The sequence below is a fragment of the Bactrocera oleae genome, chromosome 2 (genome assembly GCF_042242935.1).
Source record: "Bactrocera oleae isolate idBacOlea1 chromosome 2, idBacOlea1, whole genome shotgun sequence".
NCBI classification, from domain to species: Eukaryota; Metazoa; Arthropoda; class Insecta; order Diptera; family Tephritidae; genus Bactrocera; species Bactrocera oleae.
The window spans coordinates 68,830,793-68,849,390 of NC_091536.1; the positions used below are offsets into that span (position 1 = coordinate 68,830,793).

General features: G+C 36.2%; 1 protein-coding gene and 1 long non-coding RNA gene across 2 annotated transcripts in view; one reads left to right on the forward strand and one right to left on the reverse strand.

Annotated features, from left to right (window-relative positions):
- LOC118681837 (uncharacterized) overlaps nucleotides 1-17,590 on the forward strand; it is an 89,126-nt gene extending 71,536 nt beyond the window's left edge. Inside the window, exons 2-5 of the long non-coding RNA XR_004977588.2 lie at nucleotides 5,917-6,223; nucleotides 8,878-9,202; nucleotides 11,863-12,140; nucleotides 17,120-17,590. This is a non-coding gene — a long non-coding RNA (uncharacterized lncRNA). The remainder of the gene's footprint in view (nucleotides 1-5,916; nucleotides 6,224-8,877; nucleotides 9,203-11,862; nucleotides 12,141-17,119) is intronic.
- Nucleotides 1-18,598, reverse strand: part of klg (klingon) — a 224,245-nt gene that overhangs the window by 52,648 nt on the left and 152,999 nt on the right. The window lies entirely within an intron of this gene.

Here is an 18,598-nt window from a genome sequence, read left to right on the forward strand (position 1 = left end):
ATACACATATATATCAATATATTTTAATATTTTTATATATACTCGTGTCTATATGGTATACATGTTAGATATAATAGTAATTTATTTTTGTTTGCAAACTTTCTATTCATTTAGTGTTGAAATGTTTATTATGTTGCGGTTTTCGGTGGCAACGTGCAACGCCAAATTGCGATTACCAAACCGAATGGAATGACATAAAAAGCAGAAAAATACAGAGAAGATAGAAAACAAAAGGTGTTAAGTGCTTGCATTGGAATTGTTTTTGCGCACTAAAATAAAGTTTCAGAAAAGCCTTCGCCTCTTTTTTCTAGCTAATTTCCACTACTCTTTTCTATGCGTCTCACAAATTTTATTTTGATGTTACTAAAACTTGTTTTTCTTGCTAAAAAAAATTCATCTGCTGCGAGCATTGTATTATTCCCGGCACGTGTGCGCCATAAAAATCATATTATTTACAGTTCGTGGAGCACACCTGCGATTTTTGAAAATTCCTTCGGACATTTTTATATTTTATTATAATTTTTTATCTCACACTTTGTTTTTTTTGTAATTTTTTGTATGTATTTTTTATAATTTTCTTTATTTTTTAATGTTATTTTTTTGTCTGTTATTTCCCTTTTGGAGAGTGCGCTGGGGAAGCAGTTATTTCTGTGAAATTAGCCGATAACCTGTTTCTGTCACGGCCACACAAATATCTTCGCTGCACAACACCGTCAGGCGCGCAAATAGCGAAGGCAGCGCAAGCAAACGCCAGCATTGAGCTGGCAACCGTTATACCGTTACGCTGGCAACTTAGGCGCAAAACATCCACACACATGGCCATAAAATGTGGAAATATACTCAGAAATATCGTATTTAGCCGAAAGCGAAGTGCAGTAATGCATTGGGTTTGTTTGTCCTAACTTCAAGCGGAAACGGATGTGTGGAAAGTTTTGGAAAACAATTTTTCCGAATTAATTTTTGTATTTCATATTGCAGCAAATGCGCTCTCAACGCGAGTCAATTTGGGTAGTTCGCTTTAGTTTTTAATCCGAACAGTTTTGAAGGCAATGTTTTTTTTGCGAAGTTTGGATGTTAGTTTCAATTTCAGTTACAATTTGTGTTGCGTAATTTCACTGGAAAATAAGTTTAATTTTGGTAATAAGTGCACAAGGTACTAATAATTTAGATTTGCAAGCTCAATTTGGGTATGCACAGGGTTGCATTGCCGTAGATTATCCGTTTAATTTTGATTTGCTTAAAACGTGTCTGCAGAAGTTCTAAAATCTGGTCGCTACATAAATTAAAAAGTGCTGTACTCATTATTATTATTATCCCATAAAAATAGAAAACCTACAAATAAGACCATAACATATTTTGTTCGAGAATACGATCCTAAAAGTATTAAAAGTTTCAATTAAATTTCTTATAAATCCTTCCATTACATTCTAAGGGTAACTAGTGTGTATATTTGGTATGCGTAGATAACGATAGGTCTTCTGCCAAGAAGTCTTTTCCTTTTCTCCTTTGGCCTAACTACATATGTACGATGTCAAATTATTTATTTATTTATTAACTTATGGGCAAATAAGCTTTTAAGAGCATTGGTCGTTCTTCTACAAAGTTTAGAGAGATATTCTAAATCCAGATTTATGACTCACTCGTTCGAAAATAAATGCCTCATTTTTTACTTAATGACATTTAACGACGAGTTTGCTTGAAATTTTGTGTTTGCAATGGAATCACGACTACGGAATCGTGGAAAATGTCGTAAAAGTGCTGTGGGGTATTTGAGTGGCACAAAGCACTCAAGCTAGTCGTCCATTCACCTCTGTTAATTACGATAACATGAAAAAGTAAGGAATCAGTGCTTGAAAATGGACGTGTTGGAATCATAGATAGTAGACGATCTCAACAGCTCTTATGAATCGACTCAACGCATTGATCGCGAAACCAGAGTCATCACTCAGCTACTGTATTTGTAGGATTTGGCTCCATGTGACTTTTTTCTTGTTTGGAAGCTGAAAAATGAGCTTCGGGAGACGCGCCATGAGTCCATTGACCCAATATATAAAAATCGCCAGATAAAATTTTGACACCGTAAAGAAATAGGTAAAAACACATACTAAATGACATATGGAGATCAAAATTTCTCACGAACGTAAACAAATATAATATTTATCGATGCCGTTTACCCGAGCGGCGAATATGGACGAGTCCGGGTCAAATTTGTTCTTTAGTGTATTATTGACTTACAGCACAGTTATGTTGCACAAACTCGACTCGTGGTTTTTATAGACGTATGTTAATCGCTAAACACCTCTCATAAACACGGAGTTTATAAAAAATTTTTATGAAACATGATCTTTTTAACACGAAAACTCGAGTTTTTTTGAGTTTATCAATAAACACTAGACTTACAAATAAGTTCCATTAATTAATCTATTTGAGTTCTTTGTTTACAACATTAAAATTAAACCCGAGTTGATGGACATCCTTGAACGTACTGCCAGTACTTGAAAGCTATTTTAGAAGAGTAGTCGTTTCGTTGTGACCAGGTCCACGTTGTCTTAGTTATAAAAACTTGTTTCATTACAGTATTCGAGTGTTAATAGACACTCTTAAACTCAATAATTTTTCGCAGATGGCTTTAATTTCTAGTATATTTTATATATTGGCTGTTAAGGTTAAAGTGTTTACGATAAAAATAGGCTTAATTTACCCAAAATATATAGTAAAGGTGGATATAAAAACTATTCATAAACTTTGTTGTGAGAATTCGTTAATTTACTTTTATTTTACTCTACCACCATAACCTAACCTCACAATTCGATAAGGCATTCGAAGTTTAGAGAAATATGTAGGATCTTCCTGAAAAATCTAAAAAATTAATATATCATATAATAAACAATAAGTTTCATAAAAGTTTACTGGTTTCATATAATATATATTTGTTGTAGATTATCCATATACACACAATCTTTTAATTTAAATATTACATTCGAGTATGAATTACAAACAATATCTATCTATATATTATATCATAACTACATACAATGAAATATATACGCTACTAACGGTATTATTTTCCGCAGTTCAATCTACGACCAAAACATTGGCATTTATACGCCTCACTAATTTCCTTATGACAACATTGAATGGATAGGAATTTTATTGCACGAATAGTGGGCAAGCTGAGATCAATGGGTAAGGATAGGGAAACGGAATTACATAAAACGCAGACAAGCAAAAGCCTGAATTTTATGGTCTGTAAATACTAACCCATACATAGCTACACATGTACATATATATGAGCGTATATGCGTATGTAAGAGTGTAAATATATATTGGTGTATTATATATACAGTTACAAAGAAGCTTAAATCTAGACGAGCGTTTAAACAATCGAAGCTTTGCAGAAGAAGTGTAGTGTAAGTTTCTTCTTCTGATTGTTAGTTTGTGAATACAAACTCATTTACGGGCGCTTGGGGAATTGTGGCGATAAGCCTGAAGCCTGAGAGCTGAGAACTACAAGGAATTTCAATAGATAGGACAATGTAGGCGTCATTCACGCTTGCTACGCGCCAGGAGATAAAATTATCGAGAGTTGCCAGCAATATATTTATATGTATGAGTGTATATACGTGTCTGTGAATATTTACATACCATATATATTTTATATGTGTGCGTGTGTTTGTCAAATAACGATTTCTTAAACTCAAAAGCAACAGTTTGCTTTTACACAATCTATATATGTACGTAAAATATGTATGTATGTATAGGTGTGTGTATAAAATTATATATGTACTTGTATATATGTGTTTGGGTGCGTCTGCCAAGCATAGCGAATGAATGAGCGACATTTTTATGCTAATTGAAAGCAATTCGTATGGAAACAAATTGCCATCGATATGCCAGTTCGCATACTAATGCCTTGACATACACACACACACATACAACTGAATGTATTTACATACCCACATGCGTACACACTTATATAAGCGCCATACAGCAAGTGACAAGTGCCTGGTTTTGAAGTGACTGTGGTCATGTGTACTCGTCAGTTGGTTGGCTTGGTAACGGAAGTGGGTGGAAACGGAAACTCAGCGTTAAGCCATGAAGTAGTTATGTGAGAATAATCTTTTTTTCTCTCCTATGCTAAATTGATACTAACGCTGGTAGTGACAAGTGCGGGGTTGCATTATAACGGCACATGGCCATAAAAGATAATCAAAACGCATACAAATTGCAAAGATTTGTATTGAATTGATAGTGACATAAAGGGCACGCGATGGTCAATGAAAAGCAAATGTATAAACAAACACTTGTTAGCGTAAGGGCACACATACAGACATCTATTTACAATACATAAGTTTAAATTGCGTATATATATTTCAGTAGAAATCCATATATACGAGTATATGTACAAGTTGTATGCAAAATAGTATCCTGCGTAAGACGATGACAATCTCTAAATACATACATACACAGACTTACATATTTCAAAAATACCGCACATTTTTGTGAATGCGTATTTAGTATGCAAATCTGTTTGTTTAAAGAGTTGACCGTTATCAAACGTTGCTAATAAATGTAAATGGGAACGATCCTGCTCCTAAGCTTACACATTTTTAATACTCCTGCCATTAATGGCATGTAATTCTCGACGTGACATTATGCAATTTAGCATTTATTTGAAAAATCTCAATATTATCAAAATGCCAGCGCAGACGCTGCTACTTTCTGCTCTTTCAAGATTGAAAAAAGCGCCTATTAACATGCAAAAAATTATGTTTCATAGGTTTTACGAGTCTAGGAGAAAGTGTTTAGATATTTCCACATCATCTTTCTCATTGCAACTTTGACAAAGTGCGTTCTCTAAAATATTTTGCCTCACCGGGCGTGTGTGCCAATGGGACAGTGTCCAGTTAGGACATTGCGGCGATGTGTACCTTGCTAACAGCTAGCACTCCAATAGGTCTTTTCTACTCTGGGCCTGAAGGCTTTCGCATCCCCCCAAGTGCTGTGTGCTGACTAACTCTTGCTGAGCTCACGCAAGGCCCATAGATTCAGCGCCAGAATGCACGACAGTGCAACCTCTGCTCGTTCCTGGGAATTTGGGTAAGGGTGCCTTTTCTTGCAAAAAGTTCATCGGCTGTACAGTAGCCGAGCTACTAAGTGGATCAAATAGTGATATAAATAGTCATGGATATTTAAAGTCATCTCAACACTTTCTCCTTGACACTTCCGCTTTGCGAGTTTTAAGTTGAAATACCGCAAACTTTTGGTCATCCAGGTTAAGTAGAAGTAATGTATACTTCAAGGCTTCCAGTCACTACAAGTTCGAAACGCAGCAGATATAGCTAATTTTTGATATAGTAGATCTTTAGGATTTTTTGGCATCATAAAGAATCTATCTATAATTATTAAAATGTTTATCTCTGTCGAGGATCAACCTTTGTACCTAACTTAAACTAACCTAAACTATTTTTTAGTGACTTTGTCCGGAATTGGATAATGATTTGCCCTGAGTAGTAATGGCCAGGTGCGTAGAAGAACATTACGTCGAAGCAGAACTATTTTTCCCGGCTTTTCTTTTAAACCCTATTCAACCTTACTACTGTGCTGCCATTTCTACCCAATAAAATATTTCAACTGTAACTTGGTAGCAAATCTACCATTGGTTGTATGGTCACTAAAATTTCTACATCTCTTTCAGCATAGCCGACTTGATTGAAATAAGTAAAAAATATTTACCGTCAGTTTTGGCTGATATGGCGGATGCCGTCTTTGTGTCATTTCGGAATGGGAAATGTTTATTCAGCAACTCCACAACGCAATCATACTCACGCTATGCGTCTGACAATTTATTCAATTTTTTCCTCTCTCTCCTTAACTCGCATTCTGTTCCACACTCTCTATGTTTTATTATTACAGAATACCAAAAAAGGGCAACAAATTGAAAGCCGAAGCAAGTTTTCGTACAGATAACAATGACATCTTGATAGCTACTTCAGTCAATAGCGAAGCCATCAAAGCTTCAAGGTTCTTTCTTGTCGCAACTTCCAGCCGTTTTCTTATCTCTACTACGCGAGTATTTTCAATTAAATTACGCATACATTTTGAATGACAATGTGTTGTTGCAAAAACGCAGGAAAAAATGCCAACAACCGAGAGTCGTAAAGATATGCCAACAACCGGGAGCATAACTGTAAATACGTACGACGAAGAGTGGTAATGTCAAGTGAGTTACGTTGTAAGCCTAAATTCGTAAATGGATGTGGACAGTGACACAAGATTTGTTGAATAAATAACACTGCAATTTGCACCACACACCGAAAAAAATCCGAAAATAAACCCGAAAAAGTGCTTTAAAGGCGAGTGTGGTGGACACAGGGACGAAGAGACACGAGCAGATATAACAAATGCGCCGTGTGTTGAAATCAAAAAAATTAAAGTGAGGCTAAAATATTTGACAGGCAGTCACTAACGGTATTGCAAACATGTTAACTCAACTAAGTTTACTAAAACAGAATGCAAAGAAAGACAATAACAAAATATAACAATGAAATTCTTGCAACTTGGCCAGAACTTCTTTGATGTGGGTTGAAGGAAAAGAAAATGCGATTAGGATAAAAGGATTTGCTTTGATCATCTTAAAACAATATATGAATCTAAAAGATAGCCTTGAAGTAAAGAAAATAATGTACAAGTAATGCGTTATTCAATAATTGAATGAACAAATAAGTAGATCTGTGTGATCCGAGGCTTTTGTTTTTGTTTTTATAAATTTAATAGGACAATACTGTAGACACTTGGAATTGGCAACTTTTACATTATATATGCAGATAAAAGAAGTAAATTTTGTAGGCTGTTAGTTGTGAGTTTCATACATCGAAGTAATGTTGTAAACTGATCCAGAGTTACTTATGGCAAACCTACAGCCTCAATTGGCTTTTATGGTGTAAAAGAAATATATTTATCAAAGGTTGAAAATTTCATGCTTTCTGGCCTAAAATAGATATTTGAAGATACTAGATATTAATAAACCATTGAGTCTCGAGGCATTCAATATGGCGCAATTAAAGCTGTTAGCCTTTAAATGAAACGGTGAATAAAAAATAATTCTGTCAAAAAATACATCTGTGAAATAGATAGACTAAGAATAAGCACTCTTTTGAAAGCAAAATTGTGCTTTAATAGAGGACAACAATAGCATGAGAATACGTGCTAAATAGTTATGTACCATATTCTACCAGAACTATAAGAAGAAAACTTTTTAAGTCATATTTCCCGTATCATTCTTTTGTATTAAAAATAAATTTTAAGTAACAATTCTGACTGGCTTGCTCGATGCAAAACGGAGAAAACTAAAATGGATGAGTAATGGGAAACGATCATGCCGTTGACTCTGGTACTAGTTCTGTGGACATTTATTTTTGTGTTTAGTTTTATGATTACTTGACCCAATATTTTTTAGAAAAACTTCAAATATGGACACCAGCAAAGAGAAAATACGCCATATTTTACAATTTTCCTTCGATAATTGAGAAAACCTCATGGACCGAATTCCTTTTGTTGAATCACAAAGTCGATCCATTTCAGAGGCTGATGGTCACTGAAAATGAGTCACTCACAACCACATCAAATTAAAACGGACTTGATTTAAGTGTAGTGAGCCAGTGCAAATGCTGACCCAGCACGGATTGACGGTCAGTAAGGTTTGGCCATTTGTTTGATGTGATTGGCAAGAAATCTACTACTATGAACTGCTCCTGTACGCAAGCCTTATATATCGGACTTTGCCAATAGAAAAGAAATTGTGTTCCATCAGGACAGCGTCTGGCCACATACAACAATAGTGACTCTCCTGAAGCTACGGAAGCTTGGTGGGGAGCTCTTTATGTATCCATCTTTTAGTCTGAATCTGGCACCTAGTGATTACTACCTGCTTTCTGTCTATGGCGTGTAGTTTGCTGGTGAAAAATTCGCCTCAAAAGAGTTTTATTAAAATCGACTGTGCCAGTTTTTTGGCAATAGAGACATTTCATTATTAATTAATGAACTTAGAATTAAATTTGCGTGTCTTTGGAGAGAGAGAAATGAAATACAATACTCGTTAACGCTTTAAATTTATTATATTCTTACTCAATGAAAGAAGATTTTAAAATTCCTTTAACGCTTTCGCACATTTTATCACTTAAGTGCTGTCAAGTGCTTGAAAACTCGGAATGAGCCAAATACCTGTAATGGTCGCTATGCGTCATTTTATTACCGCAATGAGATAACAGAAATACTTGAATCGCAGCTTAGAGAAATGCACAAAACTACATTTCACCGAAGAAATAGAATCAAAATAAGAAAACTACAAATAAAGAATAATAAGAAATATAGTTAAAAAATAAGAAAAGGAATTAAAATAAAGCGAATGACGCAGACACAAAAGCGCACACACGAATGCAGGCAACCCTCTCCGGACTTTAGTGCTCAAGCGCCAACAGCTCCTCAGGTGCACAATCTAACTGAACTCTTCCTGCTTTCTTATCTGCGACGCCCTGCTTGCTCGCCTCCCCATTCATTTCTGCGCCATTATCATCATTCGTGTCAAATTTAACGTGCAAATTATAAAAATGCAACGGTAATAAAATAAAATATAGACGAGTAAGTACGAAAGGCAAGTCAATGAAGGAGAGGGATCTTGCGGCGAGCGGTCAGAGAAAAAAAAGTGCCGCAAAGAAAATGAAAATAAAAGCAAGGCCAACTAATATCAGTGAAAACAAAAAAGTGAAAAATGTACTTTAATTTTACCGTTATAAAATGATGATCTGTAAAAATGTCTTTTCACGCTTGTTGAACATAAAGGAGCTCCTATGAAAATTTATTTACTTTTTATTTCAGTTTTTCCACCGCACTGACAAGTAAGCAAAATATAAGTAGCAGCTAAGAAAAACAACAAAAGCGACAACAACAATGCAACAGCAGCAGAAACGGTCAAAATAGCGCAAATATTGTACAAGAAAGTTGCATGTGCCACTTGTAAGAATTGTCCAAGCGTGCCATAAGCTCTGCGCAGAAAAGGAAGTGCAACGCCAACGCGCCACAACAGAGTACAGCAACAACAATAGCTGTATGGTGTAGCGCAATAGTTGAAATACAGCAAAACAGCATGAATTACACTGTCAGTGGCAGCGACTTGCGTGAAGTCTATCTTCCGGCGCTGCAGGTACAAGGACTCGCACTAGCAACAACAACCGCAACAACAAGTACTGCTGTTGGTGTGCTATGCTCGGTTCGCTTTGTCATTGTCTTTACGGCGCTTTGTTGTTGTTGTTATTACAATTGTTGTTCGTGTTATTTGTTGTTGTTGCTGTTATTGTTATGTTTGTTATTATTATTACATCATTGTTGCTGACGTTAGCGTTTCACCTTTTATTGTTGGAACAACACACACACACAAACACACCAGCGCTTTTCTATAACTTGTTTATTTCGCTGCTAAAATTTAAAAGTTAAGTACAGCACTATACAAACACACATATAAAACTGTATACATATATTATATACTATATATGTGTGTGTGCGTTTATAAAAATTGTCTTTCTGCTGGTCACACCCAAAGCGGATGCGCCCCGCTGCACTTATTTGCTGCTTCGCCGCATGTGAAAATGCACAAAAGGTCGGTCAGCAATTGCACTGTGTCCGTCCGTCCGTTCGTGGTAAACTTTCCACAGGGAAAACTTTTATCCAACGCATTGTTATTGCCTTGCCGCTGGGCAGTTTGGCTTGCAACAACGACCCAAGTTATACTGTATTGTTGTTATGTTTGCTGTTGTTGTCGTGGTGGCGAAGGCGTGGAAATTACTGTTATAAGTTGTGCTGCTGCAACTGACAATCTTAGCTAATAAGCTATGCCAGTTGGCCATTTACTGGAGAAATCAAAGTGCCAGAATATGAGCAGAAAAAGCAGGCAAAGAAGAAATAGAAGCAAAAGTGGAAGAATCATTATAAACCGTAATCATAAAGTCACTGCGAAAAAGTTTACTGCGGATGTAGAATTTGCTATCAAATGCAGTTGGAAGCGATAAAAATATGAAATAATGGGCAATCGTGCACTTTAGCGAGACATTGGTTCGAGTGATTGCGGCAAATCGGAAATCGATAAGCGCGCTATCAATGAGCTTATTGTGTGCTTAGCATTGTAATGGGTGTTTATAGTGAGCCACTGGGCTGCTTGTGGACAGTTATAATAAACTTTACTATATTATTCATAAGAAGAACATTTAGAAACTTTCTCACTGAGGATAGGATAAAGAGTCCCATTAAAACTAAAGCTGTGGTGTCGTCTTTCTGAAAAGTAGTAATCACGTCTTTAGAAGTCTTTCCACAGACAGGATACAGACCTCTTACAGAACAGAAGACCGAAGTTCAATTAAATTTCTTCATTGATATGAACTATAAGTTTCGTCAAAGGTCTGTTCAATCCATAGCTAAGGGGGAACTGAGTTGCCTGCTTAATTTATATGCGATTAGCTTAACCTCAAAATACGGCCTATAGAGTAGTTTTCCGAATCGAAAAAATCATACAAGTAGAGCTGTAAGAAGAAACCTCCCGTTGAAATAGCCACTATGCTCGATTCTGGGATTGAAACTGGAACTGCTAAGTAAGAAATTTATTTGGAGCCTCATATTAGATTAGGTTAAGTAGTTAGGTTGATCCTAATCGCTGGATCTCATTTTGACCACTATGAACGTTGGTTCTTTGTATTACCCATAACCTCGTAAAAATGGATCACCAGATCCTTATATATCGACGAGGGTGTGTCACTTCATTAGTTTGTCGTTAGGTCTGTTAGGTGTGTCTACCAAGATATTTCAATCTGGCAAAAGACGGGTAATAGGGGAGAAAGTTACAAGCCAATGCCACCTCCATACATCTTTGGCGTCCGCCAAAAAATTTAGCCGTATCGCGTGTGAACCTATCGGACAGTGTCAGTATGTCTACAATCACGAAGAGATCGACTTTGCTTAGACATTCTACCATCCCTCTTAACTTCGATTTATACGTAAAAAATCTCAATGCAGCATTTCTTCAAAGGCTCCGCCGCGACCATAAATCCCTCGCAGGTGTGTTAGCAGTTAAGGAACCGCAGGGAAAAGAGTCCGCTTTGCAGTGATCTAGATTGTCAGGAAAGCAGTCGAAATAGTGAAGAATTTGCGTGTGTTAATGTTTGAGCAGCCTCATATACCAAGCTTTCATAAGTTTAAAAGCAGCTTTCGCAAAGCAGCTGTCAGCTTTGTCTATAAGTGCCACGTGTGAAATGGCATTGAGTGCCATTGTTGGTGTTGCACCACAGATGTCGATTAGGGCCGTTCTTTGAACACAATCCAGCTGTTTAGGTTGCGTGGTTTTTCCGAGCACCCTCTTCCAGACAACGAACACACAAAACATTATTGGCTTAACTATGGTTCAACTACGGTTCCATAGAGCCAGAACACCACTTTTGGTGTCAGGCTCGATACAAAACAAAACAAAATTTTCTAGAAGAAAAATTAACGATGGATTAAAAGGTAAGAGAAGAAGTAAGGTGGAGTTTTTCTCACCTGCTCAGGTAATAGAAAAAAAATTTTGCTCAAAGCTTAAAAAAGCTTTTGAACTTCAATGACTATCTATGAAACTAGAAACACCGATCTATTGAATAAGCGCCAGGAAACCCCCTTGCTCATTATTCAGTCAAAAGAAAATGGTTTATTATATTTATATTAGTATAATATTTAAATAGTAATATGTATGTATAAAAGTAATTTATTTCCCAATTTTTTAATATGTGTTGTCTATCCTCCTTGACTTTTCTTGCTAAAACAAATTTTTCGCTATTTTCGCAGCTTTCAGTACAACCATCAACACAATCTGCACAGAATAGAAATCAGAATAAAAGTCGATCGTCAAAATAGCTGTGGCGCAGTGCCCATTAATGCAATACTCGCAGCTGAAATTTGCACCTGAAGTTGTGGAAAAAAGATAGCGGCAGCCAAATAACCAAACAACCAGCGAGCAACTAAGTGCAAGGCAAAGCAATTTGGTTGAAATGTGAACAAGAGGCACTCAGATGGGTGGTGAAGCGGACAACCCCAGCAGGAAGTTCGCAACTAACGAACTACTAGTGAGTATTTATTGTTTTAAAATAAGCAGCTGTCGACAGTTAATGCAAGGTAGTGTTGTTGGTATATAATTTTCAGTCCTATAAAGTATCTCTAAGCTTTATTTAATCTTTCAGTTGAGCTCAGTACAGGTATTACAAGTACCCCATCCCCAGTTTCCCCACTCAACTTTTATCCATTTGAAATAAAACATCGTCCATGGTATCCCACGTATCTTAGAACTTTTAATGAAAGGGTAAATGAAAATGCTTTAAAAGACGTGTCACAGAGTTCTCAAATCAGTAATTTTTGAATAAGAAGAAAGTCTAAAAAAATATGGAGGTTTTTGAAATATCGTCCCATGAGTTTACAATTAATAGTTGCAGTAGTATCTAGAGCTGCAAACAGGATCTATAATTTCGAAAAGAAAATTGTATGCTTCTGCTAGCCAGTTTAGATCTTATATTGTAAACCAATTGTTCTTTTTGCTCCTCGATCTAGGAGTCGATAAATAGTTTTATCGATGAAAGCAATCCTTGACGTAACTGCTATAGAAAGAAAGTTAGTTTTTTCGAAAAATTAGCTTGGACTGCTTGAAAGCTTTTTGGTCTTTAACGAAACGCTTCTCTGCCATCTGGAGGTGTGAGGCAACTTCTTTATCCAACAAACATACCGGTAAAGTTGGAAATTGTATGCGAAACTTTAAGGGGTTAGTAGGGGTAGTCAGCATTAAAAATAAATGATTTTCCTAATGAAATATTTTATAATATCTGACTAATATTACTATTAGCTTCAAGCTTTACGTCAATTGTGAGTAAAAATTCAAATGCGTTTTCCTTGACTGTTGACCACTGTAGCTCGAAAACTGCTCGGTATACGATAATATTATCTGAAAATTTGGGTTTTAGAAATTATTAAAATGTAACATAAAAGACTTAACTTAATATCAAGTAAGTGGCTTTGCATGTCAGGTACTCATATTTTGTATAAAAACGTTTCGAGCAGGATTTTCGGATACCATACTAAACGGACATCAGAATATTTAGTTTATTCGTGTCAACAGACTATCGAAGTGGATATTTGGACTATAAAACACACAGTTTCAACTCTAAGAAGAAAGGTTTTGAAAGTAGCACGCTAATTAGATAACCTTTTACACTTATCATTCTTTTTTCCCCTATTTCGGAGAGCTATACCTTCCGACTAGCAGAAAAGTGGTCCAAGGATTGACTGCGGTTGCTGCCGACAGCCCGAGGCAAGCGTCTGAGTAGCATTTTTTTTTATAAAAAATTAATATTCGTTCGAAGATAAATTTTTAGCAGAAGACGCTGCAAGCCCTTCTAAAAGCTTCAGAATTCCTTGTAGGGTCTAAAAACGCTGTATATTGGAATTTCTGATGATACCAAATTGTTTCTTCGCATATTCTTCGTGGATATTTAATTCCATAATCACATAATCCATTTTGATGTTGCAACGGTAAAAAATTTACAGAGAAAGAAGAAAATTTCTTAGATCCGTTTGATCCCTTGATTCACCAAAATTCCTACTGCGTTCTTACACGTTAATATGAAATGTATGCATGTGTATGTAGGTGTGTCGTGGGTGTTTGTCATCGAATTCAAAAAGTGTTGTTGCAAGTGTTGATGTGCAGCAAAATGGTGCTTGGAGATTTGTTATGCAAATAATGATATGCAAATGATATGTGCATAAGAATGCGTCGGTGTGAAAATCCAACAGCCAAAAAGGAAGTGAATGCACAGAACAACACACTTATATACACACACAGAAGCGCACATCCAAATGCCAAACTTGGCAGCTCAGCACAAATTCACACCAAAATGGATGAGCTTGATGGCACAAGAGCCACACAAAACGAGAAAAAAAGCAGCAAATAATGGCATATGTAGAAATAACGGTACTTGTAGTAGTAAAAATGCATATGCATGCACTCACACACACATAAACACCTCAGCGATATGCAACGCTTCAAGTAGCGGCGATGAATAAAGCAAATGGAGAGTAGAAGCAGAGCAGTAGGTGGAGAAGCAGAAGGACCGAAGAGCAAAAGTGTAAGTGCAAGTGCACTTGGAATATTTCGGTATTTTGGCAAATCCATTGAGGGTTACACATGAATAGATTGTCTATCGACAGGCAGCAGTGACAGGCGACATAAGCCAAATACATGTCAATGGCAGTGGTTGCACAACGCAATCTGCACAAGCTGCCAAGCGCTCTATATTGAAATGAGCAAAAGAAGCAGGCAAACGCTGAGCAAAACGAAAGCGTTAACGGGTTTTCCCGAGCGCCGGCTCAGCTTGACGTGGTGCGGTGCGGTACGGCATCGGGGTGGCGATTGGCAGGAAATTGCTGATAGCAAGAGCTGATTTTCAAAAGGTTCTTAGCAAGGTGCGCATATGTACAGTTATGTGTGTGTGTGTACTTTAAAGCACCTACCTTACGTTTATAGACGGCAGTATGAGCATTTATTTGCATATGAACATATTTGAGAATCAAATGTATTGCTGCAAGCGACCGGATATTTGCACGTAAAGAAGAATCTATTTGCATTTTCGGTGTGAAAACTAAAAACTATTTGTACACAGAGTTGCACAGAAATGCACAGAGACTTGCGCAAAACAAACGAGCGTACAGAATTTCTTAGCTCTGCATGCTTTTGTGTTTATTAGGGTGGTACTGAAGTATAGAAGACAATACCTCTGATTAACTCATATTATCTATGACTATTTTTGTCCGTAGTCCTAATAGTGATAAACACAAAACCCACGGTGATAGCTCCTAATCTTGCAAAATTGATTTAAAAAACATGAAAACACATAAACTCTGGCTGCACCGAAACTATAATATCTTTTACATGTACATTTTTTATAGCATAAAAGGGTATAAGAAGAACTTTATTCTGATTTTGATCGGTCACTTTGAATGGCAGCTATAAGCCATTGTGTTCCAAGCTGAATAACATATTCGGGGATTGTAGTGCTGCCTCGGATAATAATCTATGCCAAATTTTGTGAAAATATCTTGACAAAAAATAGAGTTTTCAGTACAAGAACTCGATTCCAATTGTTCAGTTTGTATGGCAGCTATATGATATAGTGTTTCGATATCGATGGTTCACACAAATGAGTAGCTTCTTGGAGAGAAAAAAACGTTTGAAAAATTTGAGATCGATATCTCAAAAACTGAGAGACTAGTTTGCATATATACAGCCAGATAGGCGGACAATGCTTAATCGTTTCAGATTGTCACGCTGAATATTTATTTATATATTTAATAGGGCTTTCGACTTTTCTAGGTATTATAAATGTCGTGGCCAACTTAAGATACCATGTTCATGGTATAAAAATATTTTACTGACGAAGCCTGGTGATAAATACATAACTAACTGTGAACCTTCCAAGTTTGATCTCACAAATCATATGGTATATCAGGCAGGTTGAAAAGTTCTTATCGTTTTAAAGACATCCTTTTTTTTGGCAAAATTCGATTTCATTATTCAACTTAAATGCCTAATAGCGCAATATACCGACGATTAAAAACTTTGATTTTTACCGTTTCCAGAGCAGTCTACGTAATCGAGTGGACCAGGATTATATCCCGCCAAACACCTTTCAACTTTTCGACTCAACTTTTGGAGTATATTTGGTCTTTTACTTATAAATAATCGTCTCGGCAAAGACCGCTTTTCAGCTAAAGTTGTTACCAAGGACCACTCTCCTGAGATCTAACAACAGAAAAGTTGTTAAAAGTTCAAAGCACAAAGAGTGCTCCAATAACACATGAAGATTCTTTTAGTTATTTTCTTTTGAAAATATCAAAATGTATTTCAATCAAAACGTTATATCTCGCGAACCAGTTGTCAGATCTGAGTAATTTTTAGGTTAGGTCTAACTAGATAATACGTTATGGAACTTAGCTGATATATTTTCTTTTATTGGTGATATTTTGGTTAAAATTACAAGACTGCTACATATAAACATCCGAAGACCAACCTAATGAGCATGTGTACATATATTTATCACACACACATCTTCACATGTATTCACAATAAACTCTAGCTGCCGCACAGCCAAGATGAATGTGGCGCAAAGCAAATAAATGGTTTTACGTTTGTGCAACTTTTGTCAGTTCGGCCAACTGCAGCTGCGCCTGAAAGTAGATTTTGATAAATGTACTAATACACTCCGTACGGATACTAACATAGTGGTATGACGTTGGCAGCTGCAGGATAAGTTCCCTGCTTCAGTGCATAGCTAACGGAACACACTGACTTACTCTCGGTCGCTTGATCGGCGGTCTGGCTGTATGGCCTTGAGAATATGTTAGACAAAAGTACATACGAAATTGTGAATTGAGAAATTGTAGAGCATGCAAAACGAGGAACAGATTTGATGAGTACTGTGTAGATTTTTATGGAAGAGCGCTTACTTTGCCCCCACCGCAAAAGATAATAGAAAAGCAGTGATTGTACTTTCAAATATAAACAAACTACAGTGAAGTATTTTGTGTGTGTATGTGTGTAGTAGTAGTGGTTGAGATGTGGCAGCAGGAAATGCATATGTTATGCTATCTCTTGTGCGAATATTTAATAAAAACAAAGGCAAGTGTGCTTGATGTTAGCTTGAAAATAGGTTCTTTCTATTTTTTGTTACTTATTATTTAATTTTTTTTTTATTTTTATGAAGAGGAACACACTTTTGCCGAAATCTACCGTAGTTCTCATTAGTTACAATAATAAATCAAGACTGGAAACTGAGAACAACAAATTTGCTTATTATTTTTTAAATTTTTTAAAAATGCAAATATGGGCGTGTAAGTTCAAGTTTTCTTACTTTTAAGCTCCATATACAACATCTGCTAGTGTTTCGTCTGTTACAGTTAGTAAATTCATGATTTTGTAACTATTATTCCATAAAAAAAATTTTTTTCTAGCTTTACGAATTAAATATAAAATTTCATTATATTTAAATAAAACATTGTGTAGCAACAACGAACTTGTCTTGTGGAACAATGGCTAGCGAAACATATGTATGTAGGAACTCTTGGCCAAAACAAATCCAGAAATACATCTCTACAGCAAGCTGAAAGTTCTCTAACACGCTGATACCTTACAGACATAAATATACACGACTACGAGATTATTGAATGAATAATTGAAGCGCAAGCAAAGGAAATGTTGCACAGCAATAGAGACGATGTACCGGAAACAACATGAATATTTCACTAGACGAAAAGTAAATACCCACAGTTATGCGCCGCGCGGCAGATAGTGGCTGGGAAAACTATGTTAAGTGCGGAAACGAAGCAGGGGGGTTAAGTTGCAAGTGAGAACTGCGTGTAAACTTGCGATAAAGTTAGAAAGAAAAAAACTAAAGCAAATCAGAAATTGGTTATATATGGAATAAAATTGTTTATAAATGAATTATTTTGGAATACATTTGAATAAAAGTGCAAAACGGAAACAACAGACCAGGTGAAAAAGAAACTATTGCAAGAAATTTTAATAAAATGTTCTGACTTTAAAAAAATACTAGAAAAAACCTTAACTTCGGTTGCAACGAAGCTATAATACCCTTCACAAAAACAAAGGCTTCCTACAAAAACTTGATTCCAATCGTGCATTTTGTATGGCAGCTATATGCAATAGTCATCCGATCTATATAATTTCTTCGGAGATTGCATTATTACCCTAATTAATAATCCATGCCAAATTTCGTGAAGACGGACAGACGGACAGACAAACGGACAACTCAGCTCATCATGCTGATCATTTATGTATTTATATTATCGGGTCTCCGACGTTACCTTCTGGGTGTTAAAAACTTCATATATATAGCCTTTTCAGGATATATAATATAAAAAACAAAATCTTAATATTTCTTTTCGATAGAGCTCTTCAATTTCCACTAATATTTCATGTTGTTGCATCTTCAGCCAAACTTCTTGTTTTATGGTGTAAATTACACAAACAATGCATTGCCACCTGCTTCACCAGCATGTGTGCCTTTTTACACTTTATTTGCAAGTTTTGTTTATTGAGCGGATATGAGAAAATGCTCGAGGCGAAAGTGATGGATGCAACCAGATGTGGCATGGTTAATGGCGTGCTGCATGCACTTTGTCTCGCTTTAAATGTGTAAGCGTGTGTGTGGGTGTGAATTGATACCGGCGGCGGCACATAGTACATCAGCAGGTAAGTGAAAGTGCGAAAGTGCTGAAAATAGTGACAAAAACAGCAGCAGGTGTGGCGAAAAAAGCGTAAACAACTGGAGGAAATTATATTTCTTATGTTTCTGTGCATTACTGCTGTTGTTGTGAATTGAATATTGTGGAGAGTTGCTTTTAATATAGTGAGAAAATTGTAAGGAAATATAGAAAGAATATTTATTTTGCAGACTTTTAGCTGGTTCAAGCTTCAATGACTTAATAAAAAATTGAATTCTTTATAAATTACCATAAGATT